Source organism: Ovis canadensis, chromosome 25 (genome assembly GCF_042477335.2).
Source record: "Ovis canadensis isolate MfBH-ARS-UI-01 breed Bighorn chromosome 25, ARS-UI_OviCan_v2, whole genome shotgun sequence".
NCBI lineage: Eukaryota > Metazoa > Chordata > Mammalia > Artiodactyla > Bovidae > Ovis > Ovis canadensis.
The window spans coordinates 56922355-56938551 of record NC_091269.1 but is presented as its reverse complement, the minus strand read 5'-3'; positions in this window follow the sequence as shown (position 1 = coordinate 56938551).

Below are 16197 nucleotides of genomic sequence, written 5' to 3'. Positions count from 1 at the left end.
GTAAAAACAGAGACATGTTTGGCTTTTTGGCCAAATCAAATTTCTATAGATGAGCACTAAAATGAGTGAGAATTGAAAAATTCCTTAAATGGGTTTAACGCTGGCAGAGAAGGGAGTTGGTAATTTGAAGACATATCAATCAATAGCAAATGTTCAAACTAAAACCCAAATGGAAAAAGTTCTGAAAAAATTAGTATCAGTGGATTGTGTAACAATTTCATACAGGCTATCACTCAGGTAATTGGAGTCCTCAAAGGAGAGAACACAAATGGGTAGATGAAGTATATCTGAGGGAATAATGGCCAAAATTTCTACAAGTTGATAAAAAATTATAAATCTACAGATTCACAAAGCTCAATTAACTCCAAGTACAAGAAACTTAAAGAAAACCACACCATTGCACAGGACTACTGAAATACAAATCGTTAAGCATAAAATCTCAAAGTACCCAGAGAAATTTTAAAAAAGAACATAAAGAAAGAGAAAGAGAAAGTGGCAGTGGATTTCTAAGTGAGAACGATGCAATCAGGAAAAGAGAACGGCATCTTTATAGTATAGGAAGAAAAACAAACAAAAAAGTCAACGTAAAATTCTATAACACTAAAACTATCCCTCAAAAATAAAGGCAAAAAAAAATTTTTAATGTTGGACATACAAAAGCTGAAATAATCCAATATCAACAATAGTCCAATACTGCAATAAAGGTGCAAAAAACTACAATCAATGTTCAAGATCATTTTTTTAGGACAGAAATCTGGATCCATACATAGGAAGGAAGAGCACTAGAAATGTTAACCATGCAGATAATTTTTTCAAAATTCTTATTATTTACACCTGTCTACAATATTATTGTTTAAATTAAAAAGAAAATAGTTACAGTAGGTGGTCCGGGATCAGAGCACACCACCAAGGTAGCTCTACCTGTTTGGGTCCAGCCAGTCCCAGGCACTGGCGCTGGATGGGAGGCAGAAGCTTACAGAATTCTCAGGTATTCACTTCCAGCAACCGGGACCCATATCGGACAAGGTTCAAACTCATGGTGCTCTACCAGCCGTCACATTTCACAGCCACCAGAGAGAGGGCAGAAACTATTCAAGGAAAGGACTCTTCTGAAGCACAGCACACTGGCCAAGAGGCCCACTTCCTGAGAAGCATAGCAAAAAAACTCCCCTGCCTACCTGAGTGAAGATAACACAGAGCAGAGCACACAAGTCAATCAGCAAAAAGAATACAAAATATGAGAGAGAAATGATGCTATGATCTCGAGCCACTGAGATTCAGGGCTGTTACCACAGCAACATAATTCAACAGGAAGATATGTTGAGAGGGTCAGCAAAAATATGCTTTCTTCTGTTATCAAGTTTTAAATATTTCAATAATATTTAAAATATTTTAATATTTTAATAGCTCATGTTTGGGTAAGCCTAACTCATATTCTTATACATATTTGATAGGACCATGGGAAGATGTCAAGTTCTTTCACTAGAACACAAATTTCATGCCTACTAAAGCGTTCTGCTTGGAGAAAGCAATGGCACTCCACTCCAGTACTCCTGCCTGGAGAATCCCATGGACGGAGGAGCCTGGTAGGCTGCAGTCCATGGGGTTGCTAAGAGTTGGACACGACTGAGTGACTTCCCTTTCACTTTTCACTTTCATGCATTGGAGAAGGAAATGGCAACCCACTCCAGTGTTCTTGCCTGGAGAATCCCAGGGACGGGGGAGCCTGGTGGGCTGCCGTCTATGGGGTCACACAGAGTCGGACACGACTGATGTGACTTAGCAGCAGCACAGCAGCAAAGCATTCTGCTTTGTCCTAAACCTTAGAGCTGGATATTCACTGTAGTGAATTTAAAAGCAGACAACAAAAGAGTCAGACACCCCTGACCAGCATCCTGCCCACACTACAACTCTCCCACAGGCCCCTACAAGCTCCCGAGCCGCTTATACACTCTCTCCCACTGACTTCCTCAGAAGGTACTTTATAAAACCTCAAGGATATAAGGACTGAACAATGAGCCAAAGACCTCATTCACCTGATTTCCTGGAGGTCTTCATCTGATGAGAGTAATCAGGCCTTTCCTTACAGTGCTTCCTACTCCATATCTCTATTACTCAGCCTTCACATTCATTTAAATACAGCTTTGAGAAAATTATAAAATATTTGCAGAAAAAGGAAATTTACTCTCATTTGTTACTGCAACCTCCTTCCTGCACCCAACTTTCCTCGCAAGCTGGCAGTAAATGGATCCCTAATAGTGCCCATAAAATAGCAGCTACTGCTGCTAAGTCGCTTCAGTCGTGTCCGACTCTGTGCAACCCCAGAGACGGCAAACCACCAGGCTCCCCCGTCCCTGGGATTCTCCAGGCAAGAACACTGGAGTGGGTTGCCATTTCCTTCTCTAATACATGAAAGGGAAAAGTGAAAGGGAAGTCGCTCAGTCGTGTCCGACTCTTCGCGGCCCCATGGACTGCAGCCTACCAGGCTCTCCGTCCATGGGATTTTCCAGGCAAGAGTACTGGAGTGGGGTGCCATCGCCTTCTCTGATTGGAAGTCTCCGTTTCCCATCATGGTTGCTACCAACATCACATCTCAAGGCCTCAGCGGGCCTTTGGGAACCAGCAACAGAGTTTTCACTAAGGCTGAGCACTCCAAGACAAAAAAAAAAAAATGATGTGCCGTTCTCTCTGGGTGCAAATGCAGCTGATTCCCCCGAGGGAACAGCGCCCTCCGCAGGTGGTGGAGGAAGTGGGGTGCTACTTCACCAGTCTTTTCACTCCTGTTCTAACCTCTGACCTCTGTCCTTGAGAGCAACAAATCCTTCCCTCTCTCCTCTTGCTGTCCTGAAAGGCCTTTAGCAAAATTTCTTCAGTGTTTCAGATTTCTGGAAAACCCAGGCCCCAAAGGGTCATGTCTTAAAAACCACTTCTGCTCTGGACCCTGTATCACACGGTCTCCCTGACTTCCCACACCCACCAACCACGTCATGGACCTAACAGCTCGCCCAGGTTCCTAAAGAAGTATAGGGAGAAACTCTGAAATTAATCTGCCTCCAATGAATGGAGAAATATAGGGAAGAAAAACCTCAGATGAGTACGCACAAAATATATAGACCCATATACAACTTAGAGACCCACATAAACAAGCATCAGAGAGTAAAGAACAGATAATTGACCTCTATCACTTTCAAGTACAATTAAATCCAGGAAGAATTCCCTGGACTATTTCTAATGATTTGTTTTATAAAGATCCTAAGTGCTCAGCAGATGTTCTGGTGGATCCAGAGCATTTAGCAGGTACCTCTGATAAACGGTTCTAGAAACCACCGTCCCTTTGTCTATCACAGTTACTTCCCTGGATTGAAACCCACTTGGGGGCTGTAAAGTGCAGCACCAACAATGTAAAATGTACCTGCAAAGTGGAGTAAAAGAGGTTTTATTCAGGGATTCCTGAGCCCCACTGTCTGTAATGAAGCTCTCCTTTCTGCCGCTCCCTGGCCTCAGCTCTGATTCTGGAATATCCTCAGGATGGCCATGCACACTTAAAACTATCATTAGTTCTGGCCATTTTTGCCTCAACTCCAGCACTTGTGGGCTTCCTGCATTTCCCAGTGAATGGCTTAAAGAAAGAACATTTTGCAAATTACTACTCTGTAGGTCAAAATTGTCAATTCTTCCTTAAAAACAACTGCAGGACCCCATTTTGAAAATGACTATTGTTATATAGCACTGTAAGGAAAAGACCAACATTATTGAATAGAGCCATCAAGAGCAATTTAGACCCATTTCATGCCTGCCATATTCATCCCTGCTCCTTGGCGAAGCTGTGGTGTGTGAGTATTTAACACCCTTTGCAGTGAGGTGTCAGACTGGCTGTGCATTCTTAATGGGTCTGCCTCTGCCGTCCAGGAATGAATGGGAGACCTCATTTCAAGTGCAAGTACTGTGTTTGACATACACAGAAAACTCTCTGCCACAAAGCTGGGCAGGACCTGGGGTGTGCGTTTTTTTAAGTGTATGCAAATGCACAGAACCTTCTCTGTGTATGGAAACAGGAATAAGCGGGTACATGTGACTTCTGTATGCGACAGTGCCTGAGGTGCAGGGACCTGGAGGGTGGCGCATGGAGCCACCTTGACGACATACTTTAAGAGAAGCATGTTCCACACAGCTGGCTACTGCACAGACATGGCAAGCCACCCTCTGCCAGATACAGGCAAGTCACGGCAGAGACACCTCACAGAAAGAAGATGAAAAGGATTTCAATCCTTGAGAGGAGAGAAAAAAAAGCATACGCAACAGCCAGGCCCTTGGGGGCACATGAGGGAAACCTCAGTATTTCTCTAATTTTAGAGAGGGATGCATCATGCATTTGTGGCCATAGCACGTTGGACAGGGGCTGGTTTGCATCTGATGGTGCTTCCCATGTGGTCCTAGTAGTAAAAAAAAAAAAACTGCCTGCTAATGCAGGAGATGTAAGAGATGTGAGTTCAATCCCTGGTTCGGGAAGATCCCTTGGAAGAAAGCGTGGCAACCCACTCCAACATTCTTGTCTGGGAAACCCCACAGACAGAGGAGCCTGGCAGGCCATAGCCCATGGGGTCACAAAGAGTCAGACACGACTCCGCAACTGACCGTGCAGGCCTGCATCGTATCTGATGGCCTCACTCACACGTCTGGCAAATGTGGCTAGAGCTGCTGGGCGTGCACATGGCTGGCTTGGCCTTCTGCACAAGCTAGGCTCCACAAAAGCAAGCCCCGGTATACAGGTAACAATCCACACCATGCTCACATCACACTTGTTGATGTCCCCCTGGACAAACCAAAGGGACAGTCTGGCCCAGAGTCAGTGTGAGAGGGGATCCATACACAGACATGGACAGGAAGGTGTGATTTGTGGGGGGGTCTTCATGCAACAAACTCCCACAAACTACACTAAGCTGTGTCACCCCCTTTTGGGGAAGCCCCTCTGCAACAAGCCTGCTTCAGCTTCCTCCTTATACCCCAATACTCTGCTTCCAGTCCAGCTGGCTGGGGACAGGCAGAAGCTGCTGAAGGGAGCCAGAGTTTTGTCCAAAGGGCTGCACAGAAGAGGCTCTTGGTGACGATATTTTCCTGAGTCCTCTGTCACAGCCATTTGATAATTATTAGGATTAATCGGGAGAGCCTTCTGTGGAATTTTCCCAGGACTCCTTCAAGCACAAGCAGCCTGGGCCAATAACTTGCAACAAAGTCTGTTTCTCTAAAGAAGTGTCCCAGGCATCCTACAGGTACCATGGTCAGTGATTTTTTTTTTTTTTTTTTAGTTTATCTCCTGACGCACAGCCCTGTGAAGTAATAATTATTAAGCCCATTTTATAGATTGGTAACTTGAGGCTCAAAGCACAACTTGCCCAGAGTCACAAGGCTGGTGATTGCAAAGCACACCTGTCTCTCTCCAAAGCCTCTGTTAGACTGCATACCTCTCTGCCCTTGAAGGGCTGCTCTGGGTCTGAATTTCCATTCAGACTCCAGGAATGCTAGGTGTTCTAGGCTAGGGTCCTGCCTGCATTTGAGACCTGTGTTCAGGGTAATGCAGCAACTGATAATGTTGGCTTTGGAGTAAAACTGTCAGGGTTTGAATAGACTGCCTCTATCTTGGGAAGTTTTCTAATCTGTAAAATAGAATCATCATTTAATCTCAGAGGGTTGTTTTGAGGTTGAAATAAGATGATGAAAATGATTTTAAAAGAATGCCAGGAGCACTTAAAAATATTCACGATGACGATTATTCTAGGCTGGGTTCCATCCTGGTCCTTGAGGCCAAAGGAACAGTGTCTCGCTGGGAGACATAGCTGGGCACAGCAAGACCAACAGCAAAGAAACTGGCGCAGAATGACGGCACGTGTGACGGTAGTGATGGAAATAACTCCTGTCCAGTACAGGAGAGGCAGTGACCATCTGGAGCAGACTTCAGTGCTCACTACCAGCATGTCAGGCCTCTACAGACGGCCTGAACATAACGCCCCAGGCTGTGGACCTGACCTGGGAAGTGGGGAGACGAGCTAGAGGGCAGAGCTCGCCAGGAAGGCGAGGAAAATGGCTTCCTGGAGGCCTCCTTGTCCAGTGCGGGGGGAACGTCTGGCAGCAGACCCCAGGCCTGAGGGGTGGGGGTCCTGGGCAGGGACTCTTACCAAGGAGAAGAAGAAGACTTCAGAAGAAGCCAGTCTTCATGAACCTGACCAGAGTCCTGGGTGGGTGGGAGGTTTGGACTGGGAACACGGCTGGAACCTCAGCAGACAGGATCCACGGATGAGCCCCAAGGGACTGCGGATCCTTTGCCCTGCCTGACCCAAGTCTGGACTATCTCAGGAGATGACACTAGGGCCGGGTGGTGGAGGAATAGTGGGGAGTGAGCCGAGAGCCAGGGAGGAAGCACGCCTGTGAAACCAAGATCTTCCTCCCTGAGAAGCCAGCCAGCACTGCGGATCCTGCTGCAGGTGGGGGCCGCAGGGGCCCAGCTTAGCCGGGACGGTTTAGTCTGCCACAACCTTGCCTTCCTCCTGCATGTTAATATGCCCTGATCTCCTCCCGGGAAAGTATATGAGAGTGGTAACAAGGGCAGGAGCCTCAACACGGCAGCTGCAGAATTCATGCCAACCACTTCCCCTGTGCCTGCTCTGGCACTTCCTTCTCCCTTCTCTGCACTTCAGCCCCCGTAAGTCACCTGGTCCCACTTTGCTGATAGCCCTTCTTTGACTCTGCAGTCTCCTCGAAGGCAAGACCGGACACTGTCTTGTCCCTAGGCCTGCCAGCCTCTCACATTAGCTCATCGTGGGGCTGGAGACCCTCTAAAGCCTCTAGGCTCCACCTTCCCAGGCCAACAGAGCTGACCAGCCTCTTGCCAGGAGAGGTGCCCCACTCTCCACTTGGGATGAGGTTGGGAGAAAGCCACCCAATCAAGCAGAAGACCTCCCTGGGTCTCCTGATTGATGGTTCTATACATCCAGCTGAGGAATGGAGTTTGCCAAAGATAAAAAGATCTGGAGACGGATGTTCGCATTTCTCCTTGGAGGTGTTTAGGAAAACCTGCCTTGGCTGAGCTGCTTCTGCTGCTGCAGATGCTGACAGTTAACAACTAGCAGGAACAGGAGCTCTTAAGATGATCTGGCCGCTGACTTGAGGAGAAAGTTCAGAGCATCATAGCCAGAAGGCCATGCTTCAGAATGCAAAGGGGACAGACAACCTCGCATCCTTGCTCAGCGAAGTGGCATTTGGAGTCACACAGACCTGAGTTCTGGGCCCAAGCAGTATGACCTTGAGCACATTACTCAGCTCTGAGCCTGTTTCTTTGTCAGAAAAAATAGAGATAAAAATGCCACCAGCACCGCCACGCATCACCACCCCCCTCCCCCCGACAAGGATCCAAGGAGGATTAAATAGAATAACCTGGATAAAGTGTTGGCCCTGCCTTAGCTTGGCGCCCAGTACAGTTTTCCTCCCCTTCCCTGTCCTCCCTTCTCCTCCAATAGCAGTGACAACAAATCCTTTCCTTTCCCTCCTAGAAGGTGCTGTGGAGCCAGAATTTTAAGCAGCATCTCAGGCTCAGGCTGGCCAGGACTTCACTGCTTAAGCTATTCATCTGGCTCACAGAAGTTACTCTTCCCCCCCTCCTCCTTCCTCCTCCTCCCATTACCTAGCATCCTTTTCATCTCACATCCCACCCATTTATATAGTCCCCCAATTCCTAATGTCACTTTCCTAACCCCTTCTAAGCCCCAAACTGAAAAGAATTGTCTTTTTTCACCCTCTCTGAGCACCTCTAAATGTACAAGTCACTTAGCACCAGAAGAAATAATGAGTTTTCTCCTGTTCTGCTGAGGTTACCCACCACAGGTCATTAAAAAGATACTCATTTTTAAAATACACTTGACAGTCTGGAAGATATATTCAAGATATCAGAAAACCGAGCCCATTATGTGACATTTAGAATATATAGTGTGGTGATGTATTTCTAAACCGTGCGATACACCTTATGAATTTGTACTGCAGACATGGCACTTAGATATTTGTATTCTTTTTCCTCTGCAGATTCAGAGTCTAGATGATTTCCCTGTTTGAGCTTCCTCTTATTACTAGGCACTTGGCCAAGATAGCATGGGGGAAAAAGTGATGCGGAGTTCAAGGTCAGTTGTTGATTTCACATCACATAGCCCCAGGGGAGCCCTGAGGGTGTGCCAAGAAGGAATGTGTTTCCAATTGCCAGGCACATTCACATCCATACCATCAATGAGCATCCATGTCAGGAGGTGCTAATGCCCCCATTTTAGAGATGAGAAAACTGAGGCTGGAGCAGTGAAGTCACTTGCTTCCAGTCAAGCAGCCAGTGAGGGACATAAGCAAGATTACAGCCCAAGTTGGGCAGATGCCCTACCAGCCTAGCTGCCCACAGCACCTTGCTGCTTTCAAGGAGGAGCCTGGGGTCTGAAGGCTACTGTGTTGCAGGCAAGTGATAATGGAACAGGACTTGAGTCTGAAACACAAGAGGATGTTCAAGATCCTCCCTGGGACTCTAGAGACTGGAAACTACCTTGGCTCAAACAGTGAGGAGACTCAGAGTAGGTAGGAGGAAACAGACACAGCAACTAACATGAAATGTCAACTCCTTCAGGTGGCATGCAAGATCCTCCCCCACCTGGCCCCAGGTGTCCTGTCCTGCCTCCCCTCTCTCTTTTGCATCTCTGTTGTCTGACAGATCCTCCCCTACCTCACCAATGCTCTGTCCAGTCAGAGAGCTGAGAAATGATGTCATTTCTGCCTCTGTAAGGCCTCTTCACTTCTGAGCTGGTCCTGCTCATCATCCCCACTCCTCTTCCTGATCTTTGCTAACCTCCCATCCAGCAGCCTGGAGCCCTTCCGCCTTAGCGTGTGCTGGGCACCTGTCACAGTACATATTCCCTCCTCTAATGACCCTGCAAGCAATCAATAGTTAAACCCATTTTACAGATGGGAAGAGTAAAGTCAGTGGACTCCCTTAACTTACCCAAGGTCCACACTAGTGACTTGGGAGCTGAAACAAGGCTAGTTCCCTCTGAGTTTAGAGCCCTGCCTTACATACACTAACTGTTTGCGTCTCCCATAATCCCAGTCTTGCACTGGGAGCCTGCTAAGAATGTCAGGCAGCTTCAGGCAAGACCAAACCACCTCCTTCCTGCCTCTGCTTTCTTCTTGCATGACAGCGGGCCTGTGCTATAATGCACTGCTGTCTCTCCATGTCAGTACACAAGCATCTTCATGTTTATTTCTGTTAGTCATCTTCCCAGTCATATTTCACTAGACCATGCTCTTGGCTCCAAGAAGCAACACTGCCAAATCCATAGCAGGACCCTGACTCAAGGCATCTTCCTGATCCCGTCACATTTCCTCGATTCAGGCATCCCCTGCACTTCTCTCCTACAGCAGTGAGCATCTACCCGTCCAAGGTCCTGTTCTCCCAAACTGTCTTCTCGCTAATGGCAGCCTCAAGCCATGTCCTTCAAATACAGTTACTAGATAAGGTAACATGCTCACCAATTCAATGTGCTCACTCTCTTTTCCTCCCTCTCCCAGTACTTCTTTCATCAACACCACTTTCTACAAATACAGTGAAAGTCACTCAGTCGTGTCCGACTCTTTGTGACCCCATGGACTATACAGTCTATGGAATTCTCTAGGCCAGAAGACTGGAGTGGGTAGCCTTTCCCTTCTCCAGGGGATCTTCCTAACCCAGAGATTGAACCCAGGTCTCCTGCATTGCAGGCGGATTCTTTACCAACTGAGCTAAAGACTGTTCCTAAAAGCCAGCTCCCTCAGCTCCAGCTCCCTGTCTCGGAGGCCCACATCTGTCATGGCCAAGGCTCTAGCTAGAGGAATACTCAGGCCATAGCCACTCCCAGGAAGGCACTGCTTACGCCGGGGTTCAGCAGTCTAAGGCTTCAGTCTGGTTCCCTCAGACCCTAACCAAATCTACCCTTCACTCAGATTCCTGTGAGTATAGAAGAGCAGCAATTTTGAGAGTGAGCACTAGAGTGAACTTCAGATTCTCAATTCCAGTGAACTTGCCAGAGCAAGAGATGTCTACTCTTGCCCACAAACAGATACAACTGTCACTTATGATTGTTTCAGGAAATTCCAAACCTTCCAAGTATAACATTAAGCCCAAATCCAAAGCTGGACATGTCTCAAAGATACAATCACATCATCATCACCACCACCATCATCATGATATCAATATCAAGTCAATTCTAATGCTATAAAGTAGCCATTGTATAGGAACTTCCAGATGTGCAAGCTGGATTTAGAAAAGGCACAGGAACCAGAGATCAAATTGCCAACATCCATTGGATCATAGAAAAAGCAAAGGTGTTCCAGAAAAACGTCTACTTCTGCTTTATTGACTACGCCAAAGCTTTTGTGTGAATCACAATAAACTGGAAAATTTTTAAAGAGATGGGAATACCAGACCACCTGACCTGCCTCCTGAGAAATCTGTATGCAGGTCAAGAAGCAACAGTTAGAACTGGACATGGAACAACAGACTGGTTCCAAATAAGGAAAGGAATACATCAAGGCTGTATACTGTCACCCTGCTTATATAACTTATATGCTGAGTACGTCATGCAAAATGCTGGGCTGAATGAAGCACAAGCTGGAATCAAGATTGCTGGGAGAAATATCAGTAACCTCAGATAATGCAGAAGACACCACCCTTGTGGCAGAAAGTGAAGAGGAACTAAAGAACCTCTTGATGAAAGTGAAAGAGGAGAGTGAAAAAGATGGCTTAAAACTCAACATTCAGAAAACTAAGATCATGGCATCCAGTCCCATCACTTCATGACAAATATATGGGGAAACAATGGAAACAGTGACAGACTTTATTTTCCTGGGCTCCAAAATCACGGCAGATGGTGGCGACTGCAGCCATGAAATTAAAAGACACTTGCCCCTTGGAAGAAAAGTTATGACCAACCTAGACAGCATATTAAAAAGCAGAGACATTACTTAGCCAACAAAGGTCCATCTAATCAAAGCTATGGTTTTTCCAGTAGTCATATATGGATGTGAGAGTTGCACCATAAAGAAAGCTAAGCGCTGAAGAATTGATGCTTTTTAACTGTGGTGTTGGAGGAGATTCTTGAGAGTCCCTTGGACAGCAAGGAGATCCAACCAGTCCATCTTAAAGGAAATCAGTCCTGAATATTCATTGGAAGGACTGATGCTGAAGCTGAAGCTCCAATACTTTGGCCACCTTATGCAAAGAACTGAGTCATTTGCAAAGACCTAGATGCAGTGAAAGATTGAAGATGGGAGGAGAAGGGGATGACAGAGGATGAGATGGCTGGATGGCATCACTGACTCGATGGACGTGAGTCTGAGTGAACTCTGGGAGTTGGTGATGGACAGGGAGGCCTGGCGTGCTGCAATTCATGGGGTCGCAAAGAGTCAGACACAACTGAGCGACTGAACTGAACTGAATTGAGCAACTGAACTAAACTGATAGGAATGAAGAATTGGATTGCAACTGGCTTGCAGGGGCTGACCAATGACTGTATGCCAGGCACCAAAACAGTGCAAAAGACCCAGAGAGCCCTTCCCTTAGGAAATTTACCTTCCGGTAAAGTACCTGACACAGGCTTTCCGAGCCGGATGTGGAGAAAAGAGGGTGGCAGATGCAGAGTCTGCTAAGCCTAGGCGAGGACGAACCAGTGAAAGAAGGCATGCCTAGGGCCACGGGCAGTGGCAGGCTGGCCAGGAGCCTGTGCAGCCGGGAGCGCCTCAGAGGCAGGCCGATGACTGTCCACTCGCAGGAATGGCTCTGCCTGCACCCAACTCAGCACTTGAAAGGGACTCAAGTCTCAGAGGATTTCCTGCTGCTTTGTCCTTAAAGTACACTGCTGTGCTGCTGTTTACAAAGGATAAAAAGAAAGCTAAACGCTCAGAATGGGGTACTCAAAAAACTTTGAGGACCTCAGCGCTGCACAATCAGATGAGTCTTGGGAGAATGCTGAGTTTGTTTTGAGCGGAGCCACTCCACTCCTACGATGCTTCGGAAAGAAGTCCCATTTTGCAGCCAAAAAGGAAAGAAAAGACATAGGAACATGGCAACCTGAGTATCCCCCAAACCTCTGGAGTTAGGTAGATGCATCCCACAGAGACTCTGACTCATGAGGTATACCCTCCCTGAGCCTGAGGAGGTGGGTGGGGGGAGCAGAGCCTGCCCCTTTCATTCAGCAGCACTGTTTCAGCACAAACTCCAAGTACAACTCCAGAGGGTACTTCCTTCCCTTGACAAACACCCAGAGACACAGCTGAGCCCAGGAATGGGGGCGGGGTGGGGGGTACTGCAGGGAGAATGCTGTTCCAGGAGAAAAAGCCAAGGTGATGTGATCAGGGCCTTGGAAATAGCCAGAGAGGCATGAGCCTCAAGAAGTACAAGACACCACCGCAAGCACAGAAGCAAAATGCACAAAAGCAAGGTGTAGAACATGGTCCATGGAGCACAGAGCTGTGAAGGAGGTGCTGCAAAGCCTCTCAGCAGAGGGGAAAGGCTATGAGCTGTCCTCCCAGGGGCCCTAGTGTGACCCCCCGCCCATCACTGCTCATAACGTCCGTGTTTGTTGTAACTTTAGAGCTGGGTAAGCAGACCTTGTCACGCTGGGGTGTGTGAATGGGTTTTCAGGAAGGACCTCAGCACAGCATCTGAGACGTCTACTTAATGCACTAAGGTTGCATGCCATTGATTTGAAGACCCTAAGCACACATTTTTACATCAATCTCCCTCAAGTGTTATTTTCAAAGATCATGCCCTATATTAATACAAAACTGCTGATACCATATCTAACTGCAGCTCTTACCTGCCCATGTGATATGAGCCAGTAGAACTGTGCTGGCTGGGCCTGTGTTTATTCACTCAAAAGAAGAATGGATGTTCTGGATTCTCTCTGCAAGACGCGGTGTCGAATTTGCAAAGACAGCATTTCTCAGCTCCTGGAAGTCCCCTCACTTCCATGGCTAGGGAAAAGGCACCTGGTACATTTCCTGAGTGATTCAAAGTTCTGACTAAAGTCACAGAGACCACGAGGCTAAGTTGCATCTCTGCCTTGCATCCACAGTCACCCCTGAAAAAGAAGTCAGACAACGGAAAGTGAATGGCTGGGCTTCTAGACGGCAAAAAAGGATCAGATTCGGTTTTCTAGAGACCTTACTGGTTCGAAAACTGGGCCCCAGACACGGAGTACAAGGACAGACTGAAGAAAGAGGCAGGCCACTCCAGACTGCTGTGGTGGTGTCTGACTCTTGCGACCCCATGCACTGTAGTCCGCCAGGCTCCTCTGTCCATGGGATTTCCCAGGCAAGAATACTGGAGTAGGTTGCCATTTCTTTCTCCACCAGACTATGAGATGCCAGGTTTAATAAGCAAGGGAACTTACAGAGATGCTTGTCTTGTACGAAAGCGAGACGAGTAAATCTCCACATGCATCTGTCAAAATCTTTAACCTTAACTGGGTTTGGTCACCTACACCGTCTAGATGGTCTCAGCCACACCAGTAGTCTCTCTAGGCCACATCCTTAAAACGGTCCCACTGCGGAATCATGGACAGAACAGAGGGAAGGGGGAGGGAGGAGCCTCTGATTGCCCGGATTCAGTTCATAGGTCACCAGGTGGTCATGTCCTCTCCGTGGCCTCCTCCATAGACCTGAATTAAAAGGCTGAAACAAGGAGCACCTGATGCTTTGGGAAGAGAATGTTTCTCTGAGACTCAGCAAGTGGATCGACGGGCATTCAGCTAAGAGTTAAGGAACATGGCAGTAAGTAGTCTAGATAAAACTAAATCTAAATAACTTGGAGGACAGAAACTTTAGCAGAGAAAGAAAAACCCCCAAGTGTCTTCAGCTAAACTAATAATGTTTGATTGCTTAAGCTGGGAAATACACACAGCTGGTCACTGTATAATTGTACATTACTTTGTGAACATACAAAATATTTCAAAAGAAAAGTTTTAAAGGAAAAAAAAACACTTTAAAAAAGAGAAAAGAATGGAGGAAGGGAAGAAATGAAGGAGTCAATAAAAAACAAAGTCCAGAAAGGGTTTCCCTGGTGACTCAGACAGTAAAGAATCCACCTGCGATTCAGAAAACCAGGGTCTGATCTCCTAGGAAGATCCCCCAGAGAAGGGAATGGCTGCCCACTCCAGCATTCTTGCCTGGAAAATCCCATGGACAGAGTAGCCTGAGTCTGAGACAACTCAGTGACTAAGCTTGTACATAAAGTCCAGAAAAATAGCACTGGTTAGAGGCTTTGCACATCGTATAGGTATGCACTCTTACTTAAAGTAGGATCTGTACCAGGCAGGTGAGGCCAGAGTCCTCATCGAACCTGCTCTTGTATCAGGAACCTCTTCTGCTTTTTTAAATTGAAATATACTCACACAACAAAAAAACTCACCCATTTTAAAGTGAATAATTAAATAGTTTTTTGCATTTTCAGAGTTGTGTAATCATCACCACAATCTAATTTTAGAACAAGAGGCAAAGAACAAAATCCCTCCAAAAAGAAATCCAATACCTATTAGCAGTAATACTCCACACCTGCCACTTCCCCGTCTAAGCAAACAATGATCTACTTTCTACCTTTTCAGATTTCCTTATCCAAGGCACTTTGTATAAATGAAATCACACAAGATGTGATGTCGTCATTTACGACTGGTATCTTTCATTTAAAATAATTAAGGTTAATCCATGGTCTAACTCTAGGTTACAAAGATCCTGTTTCTAACATAATAAGAGTTTTCTACTTTTAGTTCCTACGTTTCAGTTCAGTTCAGTTCAGTCTCTCAGTCGTGTCCGACTCTTTGTGACCCCATGAACTGCAGCATGTCAGGCTTCCTTGTCCATCACCAACTCCCAGAGATCACTCAAACTCATGTGCATTGAGTCGGTGATGCCATCCAGCTATCTCATCCTCTGTTGTCCCCTTCTCCTCCTGCCCCCAATCCCTCCCAGCATCAGAGTCTTTTTCAATGAGTCAACTCTTCGAATGAGGTGGCCAAAGTACTGGAGTTTCAGCTTTACCATCAGTCCTTCCAAAGAACACCCAGGACTGATCTCCTTTAGAATGGACTGGTTGGATCTCCTTGCAGTCTAAGGGACTCTCAAGAGTCTTCTCCAACACCACAGTTCAAAAGCATTAATTCTTCGGCGCTCAGCCTTCTTCACAGTCCAGCCATCACATCCGTACATGACCACTGGAAAAACCATAGCCTTGACTAGACAGACCTTTGTCGGCAAAGTAATGTCTCTGCTTTTGAATATGCTATCTAGGTTGGTCATAACTGTTCTTCCAAGGAGTCTTTTAATGTTATGGCTGCAATCACCATCTGCAGTGATTTTGGAGCCCCAAAAAATAAAGTCTGACACTGTTTCCACTGTTTCCCCATCTATTTTCCATGAAGTGATGGGACCAGATGCCATGATCTTCGTTTTCTGAATGCTGAGCTTTAGGCCGACTTTTTCACTCTCCTCTTTAACTTTCATCAAGAGGCTTTTTAGTTCCTCTTCACTTTCTGCCATAAGGGTGGTGTCGTCTGCTTATCTGAAGTTATTGATATTTCTCCCAGCACTCTTGACTCTAGCTTGTGCTTCTTCCAGCCCAGCGTTTCTCATGATGTTCTCATGATGAAGCATGCTGGCTGCAACAGACCGTGCAGAAGTGTGGCCGAGAGGAGCTACCTCTCGCCCAAGTCAGGGGCAGCGGCCGACAGGAGCTACCCCACGTCCAAGGTCCTGGGTAGCAGCCGGGAGGAGCAACCCCATGTCAAAGAAGCGGTGGCTGCACAGGCGCAGGAGGGCCGAGAGGAGCTACTCCACGTTCAGGGTCAGGAGGGGCAGCCAGTGAGGAGATAACCCTCATTCCTACGTTTAGGTCTATACTAAAGTTGTTTTGTATATGGTCATGATATAGGAATTCAACTTAGCTCTTTTATGTGTAATTTAATTTGAATATCCAATTGTCCTGGCACCTTTGAGAGTCCCTTGGACTGCAAGGAGATCCAACCAGTCCATCCTAAAGGAGATCAGTCTGGGTGTCCATTGGAAGTACTGATGTTGAAGCTGAAACTCCAATACTTTGGCCACCTGATGCGTAGAGCTGACCCATTTGAAAAGACCCTGATGCTGGGA